This window comes from Eurosta solidaginis, chromosome 1, assembly GCF_040869045.1.
Source record: "Eurosta solidaginis isolate ZX-2024a chromosome 1, ASM4086904v1, whole genome shotgun sequence".
Classification (NCBI taxonomy): Eukaryota; Metazoa; Arthropoda; class Insecta; order Diptera; family Tephritidae; genus Eurosta; species Eurosta solidaginis.
The window spans coordinates 252,247,622-252,262,691 of NC_090319.1; the positions used below are offsets into that span (position 1 = coordinate 252,247,622).

General features: G+C 42.8%; 1 protein-coding gene across 1 annotated transcript in view; it reads right to left on the reverse strand.

The window, feature by feature from the left end:
- Positions 1–14,824, reverse strand: part of Rfx (regulatory transcription factor Rfx) — a 206,328-nt gene extending 191,504 nt beyond the window's left edge. The window contains exons 1-2 of the mRNA XM_067760363.1: positions 14,619–14,824; positions 14,351–14,513 (exon numbers count right to left, since the gene is read on the reverse strand). The gene's annotated coding sequence lies outside the window, so the exon portion shown is untranslated. The remainder of the gene's footprint in view (positions 1–14,350; positions 14,514–14,618) is intronic.
- Between the last annotated feature and the right edge of the window lie 246 nt (positions 14,825–15,070).

Here is a 15,070-nt window from a genome sequence, read left to right on the forward strand (position 1 = left end):
GCCATTTTGCTCCCTTATTTCCAAGCAAATTTGCAGCTAGCCCCTCATCAGCATGCCTTCAGAAAACTCCATAGCACTACCACCGCGCTAAATGCCATTAGCACCCAGATAAATTGCGGTTTAAATCAATACCCCCACCATAGAACAGTACTCGTAGCGCTAGACCTATCAAAAGCTTTTGATACGGTCAACCATGGCTCGTTACTGCAAGACCTGGAAGGGTCTACCCTTCCCCCATGTCTCAAAAGGTGGACCGCAAATTATCTGGGTGGTCGGCAGGCATCGGTGCGATTTAGAAACGAAACATCAAAACCAAGGAGAATTAAACAAGGGTTGCCACAGGGTGGTGTCCTATCCCCACTTTTGTTTAATTTCTACATATCTAAGCTACCTTCACCACCAGAAGGAGTCTATCGTTTCATACGCCGATGACTGCACAATAATGGCCACCCCCAGGCCCACAGATCGATGAGCTCTGCAACAGAATAAACGGCTACCTCCCTGATCTCTTCAGTTTTTTCGCCTCACGAAACCTGGCATTATCACCGACTAAATCTTCCGCGACCTTATTTACAACATGGACGTCCCAAATGTCGACCATTTTGAACATCCACGTCGATGGCACTACGCTACCGACTTTCCTACACCCAAAAATCTTGGGTGTGATGTTTGATCTGGATCTACATTTTGGTGAACACGCAGCCGCAATTGTTCCGAGAATTCAGAGCCGTAACAAAATCCTCAAATCCCTCGCTGGCAGTACTTGGGGAAAAGATAAAGATACGCTCATGACTACATACAAAGCAATTAGCCAGCCGATTACGTGCTATGCGTCACCCATATGGCTCTCAGAATCGCCACGGGCTGTCTTCTTATGTCCCTAGAACACCATCTGCATAATGAGGCGAGAATACTCCCCATCAGGGAGAGAAATGAGATGCTGACCAAACAGTTCCTGTTGAATACCCAGAAACCTGGGCACCCCAACAGACATCTGATTGATGAACCAGCACCGCCTAGGGGCTTAAGGAGTCATCTCCGTAAGCATTTTGAGAAAATACGGCACCTGAGAACCCAGCCGTATGAAGTGAAAAAACACAAGCAGGTCCTTGCTGAACTCCATAAACAGGCGTCGGACCTTTATGCCGGGAATTGCCCGGTGAATCCAGTACTTAACGAAAATTATCCAAAACTCGCGGAAGAGGAACGCATACTCCCCAGGGAAACGCGTGTCACTCTTGCTCAACTTCGTTCTAGATACTGTAACAGGTTAAACTCTTACATATCCTGAATAAACCCCGACATACAAAATGTATGCCCCGCTTGCAATGTGTCCCCACATGACACCAACCATCTCTTCAATTGTAATGTGGAACCAACGCCTCTAACACCCCTTTCCTTATGGTCCACCCCTGTTGAAACGGCAAGTTTCCTTGGACTCCCGTTAGAGGATATTGATGACAATTTGTGATCGGTCGCGGCTATTAGGTGTGGCGAGCATTGCTACAACAACAACAACAACTCTCCTATGTTAGCTGGTTTCCATGGCTTTAGTATCGGGACCATCTTGGCCATTTTCCATTTTTCGGGTATGACAAAAGTGGGAAAGAGACAGGTTGAAGACATGTGCTAAGTATTTGAAACCCTCTTTCCCTAGGCTTTTAAGCATCGGCATGGATACGCCGTCTGGGCCCACTGCTTTGGATGGTTTAGCGTGACCAATGCCATCTTCAACCTCTCTGGCGGTAATGGTAATTGGTGACGCGCTGAATTTATGTTTATGTGCGTGTCTGTTGGCCCTCCGTCTATCTTTGTCGACCGTAGAATGCATTACATATTGACGGCAGAAAGCGCTCGCGCATTTTTTCGAATCCGACAGCACTTTATCGCCGAAGGCGATGGAAACTTTGTCATTGTGCTTAGACGGATTCGATAGGGACTTTACGGTGGACCAAAGTTTACCCCCACCGGCAGAGAGGTTACAACCTCTTAGGTGCTCCTCCCATTTCGCCCGCTTGTGTTCATCCACAAGCAATCTGATGCGTTGGTTTATATCCCTTATTTGGGGGTCGCCTGGGTCGAGCTGTCTTATAAGGTCACGTGCTCTCGCTAAATTTGCGGCCTCCGCCGGGAAGTGGGGCCAAATTTCGGGAATTCTCTTGGCGGGAATGAAACGTGCCGAGGCGGATTCAATGACCTTGCGGAAAGCACGCTCCCCTTGGCGGGCATCAGTCGGGATAGGGAGGGCACCAAAGAGGTTGTCTGTAAAAGATTTGTATTCCTCCCACTTCCTTTTTTAAAGTTTATGAAAGTGCGTTTTTCTGTAACGATGAAGTCGGCGGTACGCTTGAACGAAATAAGTATATGCAAGTGGTCGGATGCCAATGTTACCATCGGCTGCCAGTTGACGCAGTTTACGAGTTCTGCGCCCACGATTGAGATATCCGGCGAACTGTTACAGCTTCCTACCATACGTGTGGGGGCGTCTCCGTATATTGTGCAGAACGTCGTTTCTTCTATTTTATCCGCCAACATCTCACCTCTCGCCCGCCCGCAAGTTTGAATGCCATAGATCGTGATGGGCATTAAAGTCGCCTAAGATAATGCGATTGTTGCCAGTGAGTAAGGGGCTAATATTAGGGCGGTATCCACTGGGGCAACATGTGGCAGGAGGGATGTAAATGTTGACGATTTCTAGGTTTGCATCGCCTGACCGGACAGATAGGCCTTGACGTTCTAAAACATTGTTCCTGCGGTCGATGCCAGGATCAAATATATGATATGGACAGATAGGCCTTGACGTTCTAAAACATTGTCCCTGCGGTCGATGCCAGGATCAAATATATGATATTGCACAGAGTGGTGTATGATAAACGCGAGGCCGCCTCCATTTCCGCTCATGCGATCTTTTCTGTGGACATTATTCCCAGAACAGGTTTGCAGTGCAGATCTTGCTGTGAGTTTAGTCTCTTGAATCGCAGCAATACGGATGTTGTGCCGCTTTATGAAATCGACTATCGCCGTGATCTTCCCAGTTAATCCATTACAGTTTAACTGCAGAATTCTGAAGTGCATAGGGGGAGACGTCGCCACTCTGGGAGTAAGTTTGGGTGACTACGCCTGGGTTTAGGAAGGCCAGGACGCAACTGCTGTTGTGGCCCTGGGACTGGGCGTCCTTGGGGTACCCGGTAGATTGGGGTTTGCGACCTGGCAACATGGCGCAATGAAACCCTTTTGGGGGTTGCCATCGAGGAGACCAGAACATCTAGGAAAGTGGCACCGCCCAAGGCAGGAGCTGCATTGGACGGATGTCGGAAACATATATATTCTGTGCTGGCAAACGGTGCAAACGGGGTTAGGGACTAAGAGTATGTTTCCCTGACCTACACGATTGCTGCCGGAAAAGGGGGGAGGGGAGAAGACGGTGGCAGGGGCTGATGCTCGGCATTGCTACCGATTCTACTACGAAGATAGTAGTTATGAGTGGTGTAGGGATTTACTACACGTTGTTATGAAATACTTGTTATTGTTAAAAACTTTAATTTTTCTTTAAAAATCGAGTTTCAAGTTTTTATATTTCATGTTATTTTTTGATGTGAAAAATATATTATTTGGTTTTTGAATTTATATTTGTCAAAGACAGTTAGTTACGGGTGAACATTCGAAGAGTGCAGACGTGCGAGCGTGCATAAGCTCACGACAATCGGCATATGAATTTCTATTTTCTATTCTTTCTTTATACATAAATGTCAAATTCAATTACTTTTATTAAATTACATAAACATGACTCGGAACGTTTTATTATTTAATCGGGTTTTAATAGTTCAGAAGTAGGATTCGCGCGGGCCTACAAAATATTTTAGACATACGTACATACATATATGTCTACCTATCGAATGTACAAAAACGAAGTTTCTCCTCAACGCGTACAGATGTATGTACCAAAATAGAGCAACGTTCTCTGCTCAAACGAAATACTTAAAACGAAAAGCTTAACAAAAGGAGCAACGTACTTGGCTCAACGGAAAATATTTCAAACGGTACTGGCAACGGCTAGTCTTTCACAGCAAACAGCAACGTTATTGTTGTAGCGAAAGACAGTGCAAAATTCAGCGAATTAAGTCTGCTAAAGGCAAGGCAGCAACGTCACATGTGTATATGTGTGTACAGGCCAACGACAATCAACGTTACGGGTGCAAACGAAGCAGTAAAGCGAACATACACATAAACACTACTCAACGTTTTAAACGGCGCAAATCAACGCTAACGCAGAGACGGCGCAGCGATCTAGCTTTACAGGAATTGGACAACGGCAGCAGACGCTACGCAGAATTGTTCTGCCTAACGGGAAAACAAACGAAAGTTGTTGTTGGCATGCTTGCTTGGGGTCGAAGTGGAAAAATACTGGAGTGGCAAGCAGACAGCGACAAGAACGGACAGTTTTGGCAAGCAACGGCGACGAAAGAAAGCAAAAGTTAATTGCTTAAGCAACGGCTTGTAAAATAAAGGGAAAAAACTGAAGCAAAAGTCACCATGCAAATAAAAATAGAATCTTTAACCGTGGCACAAATAAATAAACTATTGCGAAACGCAAATATTTCAGCGACAGGCAATAAAGCACACAAAGTTGCAGCATTAATTCAACATTTTGATTCTGATGAAATTGATGCCAATGAGATCGATCAGGAAGAACCTTGGGAAAGACCAATCAGTGAGTTGAGGGATATGATCACGGAATTAACAAGGTCATTGCAAACGCAAAATGCATCACGACCATCCGTTGAACCTGTTACATCCCAAGAAACAGTACGAGAATCCAATGTACAATCGACCACACAGCAGGCATCCACGTACAAAATACAAGACATCGTTGGAATCTTACCAGAGTTTAACCCGTTGAAGAAATTAAATCACTGCACAACAATTTGTAACGAAGGCAGAGCAGCTGCAACGAACATACTTATGGAGTGACAATTTGCTACTTTTTGCGGCACAACAAAAGCTCGTAGGCGTAGCAAAAAGCTGCCTGGATGCTCAACCGGTGTTCCAGTCTTGGACTGATTTGGTGAGTATGCTATTGAAAGATTTTCCGTGTGTAGTAAATTCTGCGGAAATTCACAGGGAACTTGGCCGACGCAAGCGAAAATCTGGCGAGACATTGATTGAATATTACTACGAGATGTTAACGCTCGGAAGACGGGGTAATTTAGATGACGCATCTATAAACTTTTATACGATCAATGGTATAAGCGATCCACAAACAACACGTACGCTATTAGCAATGAATCTAAATACCAGCAATGAGCTGCTACAGTCACTAGAAAACTTACAAACGGTACAGTCAACAAATTCGATACAGCCAAACCCAACGTCAACGTCTAGCACTAACATGCGCAGTGGATGCTCTGAACAATCGCAAAGATCAGTGAAGTGCTTCAACTGCAATGAACATGGACATATCGCTGTTAAATGTCCGCAACCACAAAAGAAACAACGCTGTTCTAAGTGCTCGAAAGTGGGCCATGACAGCAAGGAATGTCGAGTAAACACCAAGCCAAACGTAGCAGAAATTGTGGAGTCGAAAAAACCTTCGCAAGTGCCACCTATAATTCAACACGTCACAATTGATGGTAAATCTTACGACGCATTGGTCGATACAGGCAGCGACCACTCACTAATAAGCGAACAAGTAATACCAACGATGCAATGCATCCCTGCATATAAGCGCTTTAAAGGTTTCGGAGGTTCAACTGTGGAATCTACACGAAAGGCCGACGTAAAGTTAATAATCAATAACGAAAATGTCCACGCAAACTTATACGTAGTACCGGGCAATACACTTGGGTATGACCTACTACTTGGACGAGATATTTTGTACGGAGCCAACAAACGGCTGGTCATCGACAATGGGTCTTTACAGTTACAAGTCAAATCGAACATGTTTAAAATCAACGATCAGCTGAATGATACACAACGTAACGATATAAAGTCCATGTTACATGAGTATGAAGATTGCTTTGCGGAAGATGTGTCAACGTTGGGAAGATGTAACACTACCACTATGGAAATTAAAGTGACACAGTCGGGACCAATAGTCGGAAAACGATATCAGGTTCCACTATCGCAACAACGAGAATTAACGTCAATTTTAAACAACTTATTGGTCAACGATATAATCCGTCCAAGTACATCACCACACGCTGCATCGGCACTTTTAGTACGCAAAGCCAGCGGAGAGAGCCGAATGTGCATCGATTACAGGGCACTGAACGCCGTCACTGAACGTAAGAACTTCCCAATGCCTGTGGTCGAAGAGCAACTCTTTAAGTTAGCTGGAGGGAAATTCTTCACTACATTGGACATGACCTCTGGCTATTACCAGATTCCGATGGATGAAAGCAGCAAGAAATATACTGCCTTCCTTACTCATGATGGATTATTCGAATATAATGTCATGCCATTCGGATTAGTCAATGCCCCAATGTACTTCCAGGAAATGATCACCAAAGTAACGTCAAAATTATGTAATCGAGACCGAGTCATCAGCTACGTCGATGAGATGATAATAGCAACACCAACAGTGGACGAAGGTAAGATCGTGCTAAAAGAAGTCTTGGAGGCGATACGTCAATGTGGTCTCACACTCAGACCTTCCAAATGTAACTTCCTTTGCGAGACCGTTAAATTTCTAGGTCACAATGTAGGTGTCACCGGCATAAGTCCAGGTGATGGCAAGACGAAATGCATCAGCGATTTTCCCAAACCATCGAATGTCGTAGAAGTACGTCAGTTTCTGGGACTGACCGGATTCTTCAGAAAGTTTGTAGAGAAGCATAGCCACATCGCAGCACCACTAACAAAGCTGTTAAAGAAAGACGCAGTCTTCATTTGGTCAGAAGAACAAGACAGAGCGTTTGACCAGCTAAAGCAAGCAATCACGTCTAAGCCAGTACTAGTCTTGTACGATCCAAGTAAATCACATGAGGTGCATACGGACGCCAGCCACCTTGGTTTGTCAGGCATATTGCTGCAGGAGGAAGCTGATGGTCTTAAACCAGTGTCGTTTTATAGCCGTCAGTGCAATGATGCAGAGTCACGCTATGCAAGCCATGAATTAGAAGTCCTAGCCATAGTGGAAACACTAGACAGATTCCGAATGTATCTATTAGGCACGAAGTTCACCGTAGGTACGGACTGCAATGCGATCGTGACAACAAAAGCAACGTCGAAATTACCACCACGTATAGCCAGATGGTGGCTACGCCTACAAGAATATGAATTTGAGTATAGGCATCGTCAAGGCTCGAAGATGCAGCACGTCGACTGCTTAAGCCGTTCGCCTACCCTACCTCCATCTGAGCCGGAGACTGTAGCTGAAAGAGTTCTAGCTATAACCAGTGAAAACAGCGACGACTGGATTTATACAATGCAGATGCAGGATGAACATGTGAAAACAATTGTTACAGCTTTGAAAACAAACGGCGATGGAGCATCTCAGTTCCGGGATGACTTCATCATTCACAACGGTCGATTATATCGAATTGTCCAAGATGAGCGACGACTAGTTATTCCTCAGGCTATCAGGTGGCGTGTCACCAAATCTTGTCATGACGACGCTGGCCACTTTGGAGTCGAGAAAACATTACAACGTCTGCAAAAGTATTTTTGGTTTAGGCAAATGAGGCGATACGTAAAGTCTTATATCGCAGCTTGTCCCGAATGCTGTTTAAATAAGATTAAAGGAGGCAAACTGGAAAGTCAAATGCATCTCACCGAAGTTCTACCAATTCCATTTCGAGCAATGTATATGGATCATCTCGGACCGTTCACCAAAAGCAAACGAGGAAACCAATACGTCATTGTTTTAGTTTGTGGTTTCACCAAATACACGATATTGAAAGCGGTACGTAACACAAAGACGACACCAGTCCTATCAATGCTGCAAGAAGTTATGGCAATTTTCGGGCAGCCTTTACGGATTACCACTGACAGAGGAACTGCCTTTACATCAAAGGAATTCGAATCCTTTATGACACGCTTTGGGATTCAGCACACGGCAAACGGCCAGGCAGAGCGCGTCAACCGCACCATATTATCAGCAATTCGATGCTCAACAAAGACCACCAAAGATTGGGACAGCACCCTTTCCAACATCCAGTGGTGCATTAACTCGCAAAACAATAGCACAACAAAGATAACTCCCAACGAACTTGTGTTCAATTTCGATTTACGATGCGTCAGCGATAATCGACTAATACAAGCACTAAGCGACGAAATATCCATGTCAGATGACGACGACAAACAGGAGAAGCTACAGAACGCCATACAGAATATCAGCAACGAGAGGCAAAAATGGAAGCAAAGATACGACCAAAAGCATCAGAGTCCACCAGTATACAACGAAGGACAATTGGTCGTTATTGACCATGTACCAACCGCAACAGGTGACACACACAAACTCGATCCGAAATTCAAGGGGCCTTATATTGTCACAAAACAGCTGGTTCATGATCGATACGTTGTGGAAGATCTACCCGACGCACCACGTACACAACGAAGATACTGTAATGTAGTCTCCAGCGACCATATGAAACCATGGTGCCGTTTAAGTCCAGATCTCGAAGGCGACTATAATGAAGCAAACGAAAGTACCGAGGATGAGACGTCCTAGGAGGACGAATGTCAGGAAAGGCCGAGCTGTCAAAGACAGTTAGTTACGGGTGAACATTCGAAGAGTGCAGACGTGCGAGCGTGCATAAGCTCACGACAATCGGCATATGAATTTCTATTTTCTATTCTTTCTTTAAACATAAATGTCAAATTCAATTACTTTTATTAAATTACATAAACATAACTCGGAACGTTTTATTATTTAATCGGGTTTTAATATATTGAACAAATATAATTGAATTCAAATATATGAATAGTGCGTGTTCATTATATCTGGAATTTCATAAAATTTTGGAGGAGTTCTTCAACAGGAAATCAACAATACTAAAGAACCGTTAGCTTTCTTCTCTAAGAAACTTAGTCCGTCTGAATGTAAATATAGTACTTTTGATAGAGAGTTACTCGCTATTTATTTAACTATTAAACACTTTAAACATTGGTTGGAAGGTAGATCTTTTACGGTTTATACGGATCACAAGCCACTTACATTTGCATTGAATTTAAAGGTAGATCGAAGTCCCAGACAGACAAGACATTTGGAGTTCATATCCCAATTTACTAGTGACATTAAATACATAAAAGGGGAATTAAACTATGTTGCGGATGCGTTGTCAAGGATACCCGAAGTTTTAACTTTAGAAACCATTGATGTAAATTTAAAAGAGTTATTTATTGAACAAGGAAAAGATGATGAAATAAAATCATTAGTAGAAAATCTAAATTGTAGACATAAATTAGAACTAATATCAGTTCCATTTTTAAATATTCAAATTTGGTGTGAGACATCACTTAATTTAACAAGGCCATATATACCTCAAGTGTTAAGAAAATTAGTGTTTGAGAAATTACATGGTATAGCCCACGTTGGTATTAAAGCAACACGCCGGTTAATCACTAATGGATATTTTTGGCCAGGAATGAATAAAGATGTAAACCAGTGGGCGAAAGAATGCATTAATTGTCAAAAAAGTAAAATTTATAGACATACAAAATCGCAAGTTTCGAAAATACCAATTCCAAAAGGGCGTTTTGAACATGTACATTTAGATATCGTTGGACCTCTTCCTCCATCACATGATTTTAGATTTATATTAACTTTAATAGATAGGAATTCTCGTTGGCCGGAAGCATATCCTCTTCAAAATATTTCCGCGAAAAATGTGGCAGAAACTTTCTTTCGTGAGTATATATCACGATTTGGAGTTCCGTTGACAATTACAACTGATCAGGGAGCGCAATTTACATCGCAGGTTTTTACAGAGCTCTCAAAACTATTAGGAAGTCATAAAATCATAACCACTGCTTATTATCCGCAAGCTAATGGAATAGTTGAACGCTTTCATAGGCAACTTAAAGCTTCAATTATGGCAAGTGGAAGTGCAGCTGAATGGTATGAGGAGTTACCTATAGTGTTGTTAGGTTTGCGATCATCCTATAAAGAAGACATTCAATCTACAGCTGCAGAGATGGTATATGGGGAAAATCTAAGACTTCCTTCGCAAATGGTAGTTCGATCTGAAAATAACTTTGACTCATCTGATGTTCTGTTAAAATTAAAACAAAATTTAAAGAATTGTGCATCAAACATATCTCATCATAAAAATTCACTAGTTTATGTTCCAAAAGATTTAAGTGATTGCAAGTTTGTATTAGTTAGAGTTGATAGAAAGAGAACCGGTTTACAAGAGCCATATGAAGGACCATTTGAGGTAATAGAGAAAACACCAAAGTGGTTCAAAATTAATTATTATAATAAATTCATGAATATTTCTATAGACAGAATTAAACCTGCATATTTGGATGCGAGTAAATATAGTTGTTTGGATAAAACAAAAAGAGTTACATTTAATTTGTTAAATATGGAACAATTTGGAAGAGAGGAGTAGTGTAGGGATTTACTACACGTTGTTATGAAATACTTGTTATTGTTAAAAACTTTAATTTTTCTTTAAAAATCGAGTTTCAAGTTTTTATATTTCATGTTATTTTTTGATGTGAAAAATATATTATATGGTTTTTGAATTGATTATTGAACGAATATAATTATTAAAAATATATCGTGATTATTTAATTATAAAAAACTTATTGAACAAATATAGATAAATTGAATATCCATGATATATTCATAAAAAGTGGTAGCAGCTGTTTGAGTTGTTGGCGCCGCAGGGCGCGAGCAGCAGCGGGTACTAGTTGTGGCTTGCTGAGCAACTGGGCTGCTGGAAGGTAGTGGGGGCGCTAAGGCGTAGACTACGAGACGCCCTTGGACGTGAACAGCAAGGAGCCACAAAAGATTTATAAAAGTTACGTGGATGTCGGGTTTTGGGATCAAGCCCAGAACAACCTGTCCGATGCAACCATCCCTTACACGAGACACACTGAACAGAGTACGACCGTCCCAAAAAGATTCTTTTCCGGCAGATGCACCAAAACCATCTCTCAGGTCCGGGGTCAGGAGACGGACCCGGATTGGCTTCGATACCTTCCCGGAGCAAGAGAATATGGAGCAGTCCCGCTGCAAGGAGCTGCTGGGAGGATGACAATTTGTGGGAGGGACGCAACAAATTAAATGGGGTTACACTGAAATGACAGTCCTTGAACGGGAAAAATCCCGAGTCGCTCCAGTACATAGAACCGACTGCCTTGGAAAGCAGCTGTCCGGCCAGGCGATGCATATTTAGAAATCATCAACACCTACATCCCTCCTGTCACCTGTTGCCCCAGTGGAATTCTGTTCTATAGGGTTACAGCAAGGACGAGATGTTTTCGAACCAAATAGAAGAACCGACATTCGCCCCACACGTAAGAAAACTGTCACAGTTCGCCAGACATTTCAGTCGTGATCAGAGGACTCGTTAACTGCGTCAACTGGCAGCCGATGGTTGTTGTTGTTGTTGTTGTAGCAATGCTCGCCCCACCTAAAAGCCGCGACCGATCACAAATTGTCATCAATATCCTCTAACGGGAGTCCAAGGAAACTTGCCGTTTCAACAGGGGTGGACCATAAGGAAAGGGGTGTTAGAGGCGTTGGTTCCACATTACAATTGAAGAGATGGTTGGTGTCATGTGGGGACACATTGCAAGCGGGGCATACATTTTGTATGTCGGGGTTGATTCTGGATAGGTAAGTGTTTAACCTGTTACCATATCCAGAACGAAGTTGAGCAAGAGTGACACGCGTTTCCCTGGGGAGTATGCGTTCCTCTTCCGCGAGTTTTGGATAATTTTCGTTAAGTACTGGATTCACCGGGCAATTCCCAGCATAAAGGTCCGACGCCTGTTTATGGAGTTCACCAAGGACCTGCTTGTGTTTTTTCACTTCATACGGCTGGGTTCTCAGGTGCCGTATTTCCTCAAAATGCTGGTTCATCAATCAGATGTGTGTTGGGATGCCCAGGTTTCTGGGTATTCAACAGGAACTGTTTGGTCAGCATCTCATTTCTCTCCCTGATGGGGAGTATTCTCGCCTCATTATGCAGATGGTGTTCTGGGGACATAAGAAGACAGTCCGTGGCGATTCTGAGAGCAGTATTTTGGCAGGCCTGTAGTTTCTTCCAGTGGGTGATTTTTAGGCTTGGCGACCATATGGGTGACGCGTAGCACGCAATCGGCTGGCTAATTGCTTTGTTTCTTTATCTTTTCCCCAAGTACTGCCAGCGAGGGATTTGGGGATTTTGTTACGGCTCTGAATTCTCGGAACAATTGCGGCTGCTTGCTCACCAAAATGTAGATCCTGATCAAACGTCACACCATTATGAGGAAATACGGCACCTGAAAACTCAGCCGTATGAAGAAAAAAAAAACTCAGTGAATTCCACAAACAGGCGTCGGACCTTTATGCCACGAATTGCCCGGTGAATCCAGTACTCAAAGAACAGTACCCAAGCAGTACAGCGGGACTTTAGGCAGTTGTTTGCTAGGACGCTCTGGTTTGTGACAATTTAGCATAAACTGCCTGTTCAGCGTTTCGTTGTGGTCTTTAATATAGAGCTCTTTGGCCTCACAATGTAGGTGGTGTTCGGGGGTCATATTATTTACAACATGGACGTCCCAAATGTCGACCATTTTGAACATCCATGTCGATGGCACTACGCTTCCGACTATCCCACACCCCAAAATCTTGGGTGTGACGTTTGATCAGGATCTATGTTTTGGTGAGCATGCAGGCGCAATTGTACCGAAAATCCAGAGCCGTAATAAAATCCTTAAATCTCTTGCTGGCAGTACTTGGGGAAAAGACAAAGAAACGCTCATTACCACTTACAAAGCAATTGGCTAGGCGATTGCATGCTACACATCTCCTACATGGTCGCCAAACCTAAAAACTACACACTGGAAGAAGTTACAGCACTGCCAAAACACTGCCCTCAGAACCGCCACGGGCTGTCTTATGTCCCCAGAACATCATCTACATAAGAAGGCGAGAATACTCCCCTCAGGGAGAGAAATGAGATGCTAACCAAACAGTTCCTGTTGAATACCCAGAAACCTGGGCATCCCAACAGACATCTGATTGATGAGCCAACGCCGCCCAGGGGATCAAGGAGTCATCTCTGTAAGCATTATGAGGAAATCCGGCACCTGAGAACTCAGCCGTATGAAGCAAAAAAACACAAGCAGGTCCTCATTGAATTCCACAAACAGGCGTCGGACCTTTATGCCACGAATTGCCCGGTGAATCCAGTACTCAAAGAACAGTACCCAAGCAGTACAGCGGGACCAGATCAGGCAGTTGTTTGCTAGGATGCTCTGGTTTGTGACAATTTAGCAAAACTGCCTGTTCAGCGTTTTGTTGTGGTCTTTATTATTGAGCTCTTTGGCCTCACTATGTTGGTGGTGTTCGGGCGTCATAAAGAGACTTCCGGTGGCAGTTCTGATTGCAGCATTTACGCGTTCCCATTACCATCAGCGCCAAAGACGGGCCCGTCGAACATGCCAAACAATCCAAAGCAGTACGCCCAGGCGGTATAGTTATGCTGATGCTTTACAACCTTGGCAATGATAGTTTCGAACATCTAGCAAAAGTCAAACCTATCTTTGTCCACATTCGCCATCCCAAAAATGGAAAATGGTGAGGTTTGTATCGCTACTAAAGCCTTAAAAACAGCTAACGTGGGAGAATCGTACCGTCCGATATCTCTCATAACGACAGTTGCCAAGTCACTCGAAGCCATTCTGCTCCCTGTTTCACCGCAAACTTGCGTCTTCATCAGCATGGTTTCGAAAACTACATAACACTAATACCGCGCCAAACGCCATCAACACATAAATTGCAGCTTGAATCAAAAACGGCCGTTTGTAATCTAAGCACCCCCAATATGGTCGAAGAGCCTATAGGAATCACACTGGAGGGTACTGCCAAACCACCGCACTCAGAACTGCCACGGGATGTCTTCTTATTCCTCAGGAACATCATCTAAACAGGGAGAGATGTGAAATGCTGATCAGTGCCAGGTGTTTTCCGGTGAACCCCGTTCATAAAGACAATTGCCCTGAAATCACAGATGAGGGAAGCAATCTCCCTAGGGAGACGCGCGTAACTCTACTCAACTTCGATCTGAATACTAAAATAAGTTTAACTCTTAATTGTCCAGGATCAGCTGAAATATCCAATGTAACATTATATCAACTACTAAAGTAAAGGCATATCAGCAATGGAAAGTATCTAGCTTATCAACCTCACCTTCCTTATTTTCACTTTACAAACAACAGTTGAATGGCCAATTAATTAAATTTGTATCCCAGAGATATAATAAGGCGTATTTTAAGGCCGTGTTGTGTGTAAAAGTAAATTAATTTTAATGAGACTCGGATTGACCAAAGATGTGGTGACGTACTACGAGTACCTAAAATAATTGTAATTAACACCAATTAAATAAAGCAAGCAAATACATAAACGATTATATACATACATATATATATTTTTTTTAATATTACAATATGGTACTCACTGCGCTACACGCACCCCGATCCATCTAAAAGAGTTCAATTTATGGGCACAATTGAATAAAATCCTCCGTTTTAGCCCCGAATTGTTTCATTTATGGCCGAAAGGAAATGATTTTTCGGTTTTGGTCCTGTGTTGGCCAAATTGTTTTTTCGTTGCCTTGACAACGATACAGTAATTTGCATTTGGCCGCTACAGTTAAAAACATTGTAAATTTTACCAAGTAGCGCAACTAACAGCTGATCGGTGAAAATTCGCACATTCACATGCACAGTTCTCGACTCAGTTTCAAAAAAAAACTTTAGATTATTTAATTCAAATTTTAAAGTGAGATAATCCTTACAAATTTATGTATACAGAATATATATGGCGTTTTTTTTTGTTATTAAAACAAAATTTTTATTTATATTAAAGCTTTTATCATTTTTTTTTTTAACTTTGAAAAATCTCCGAAGA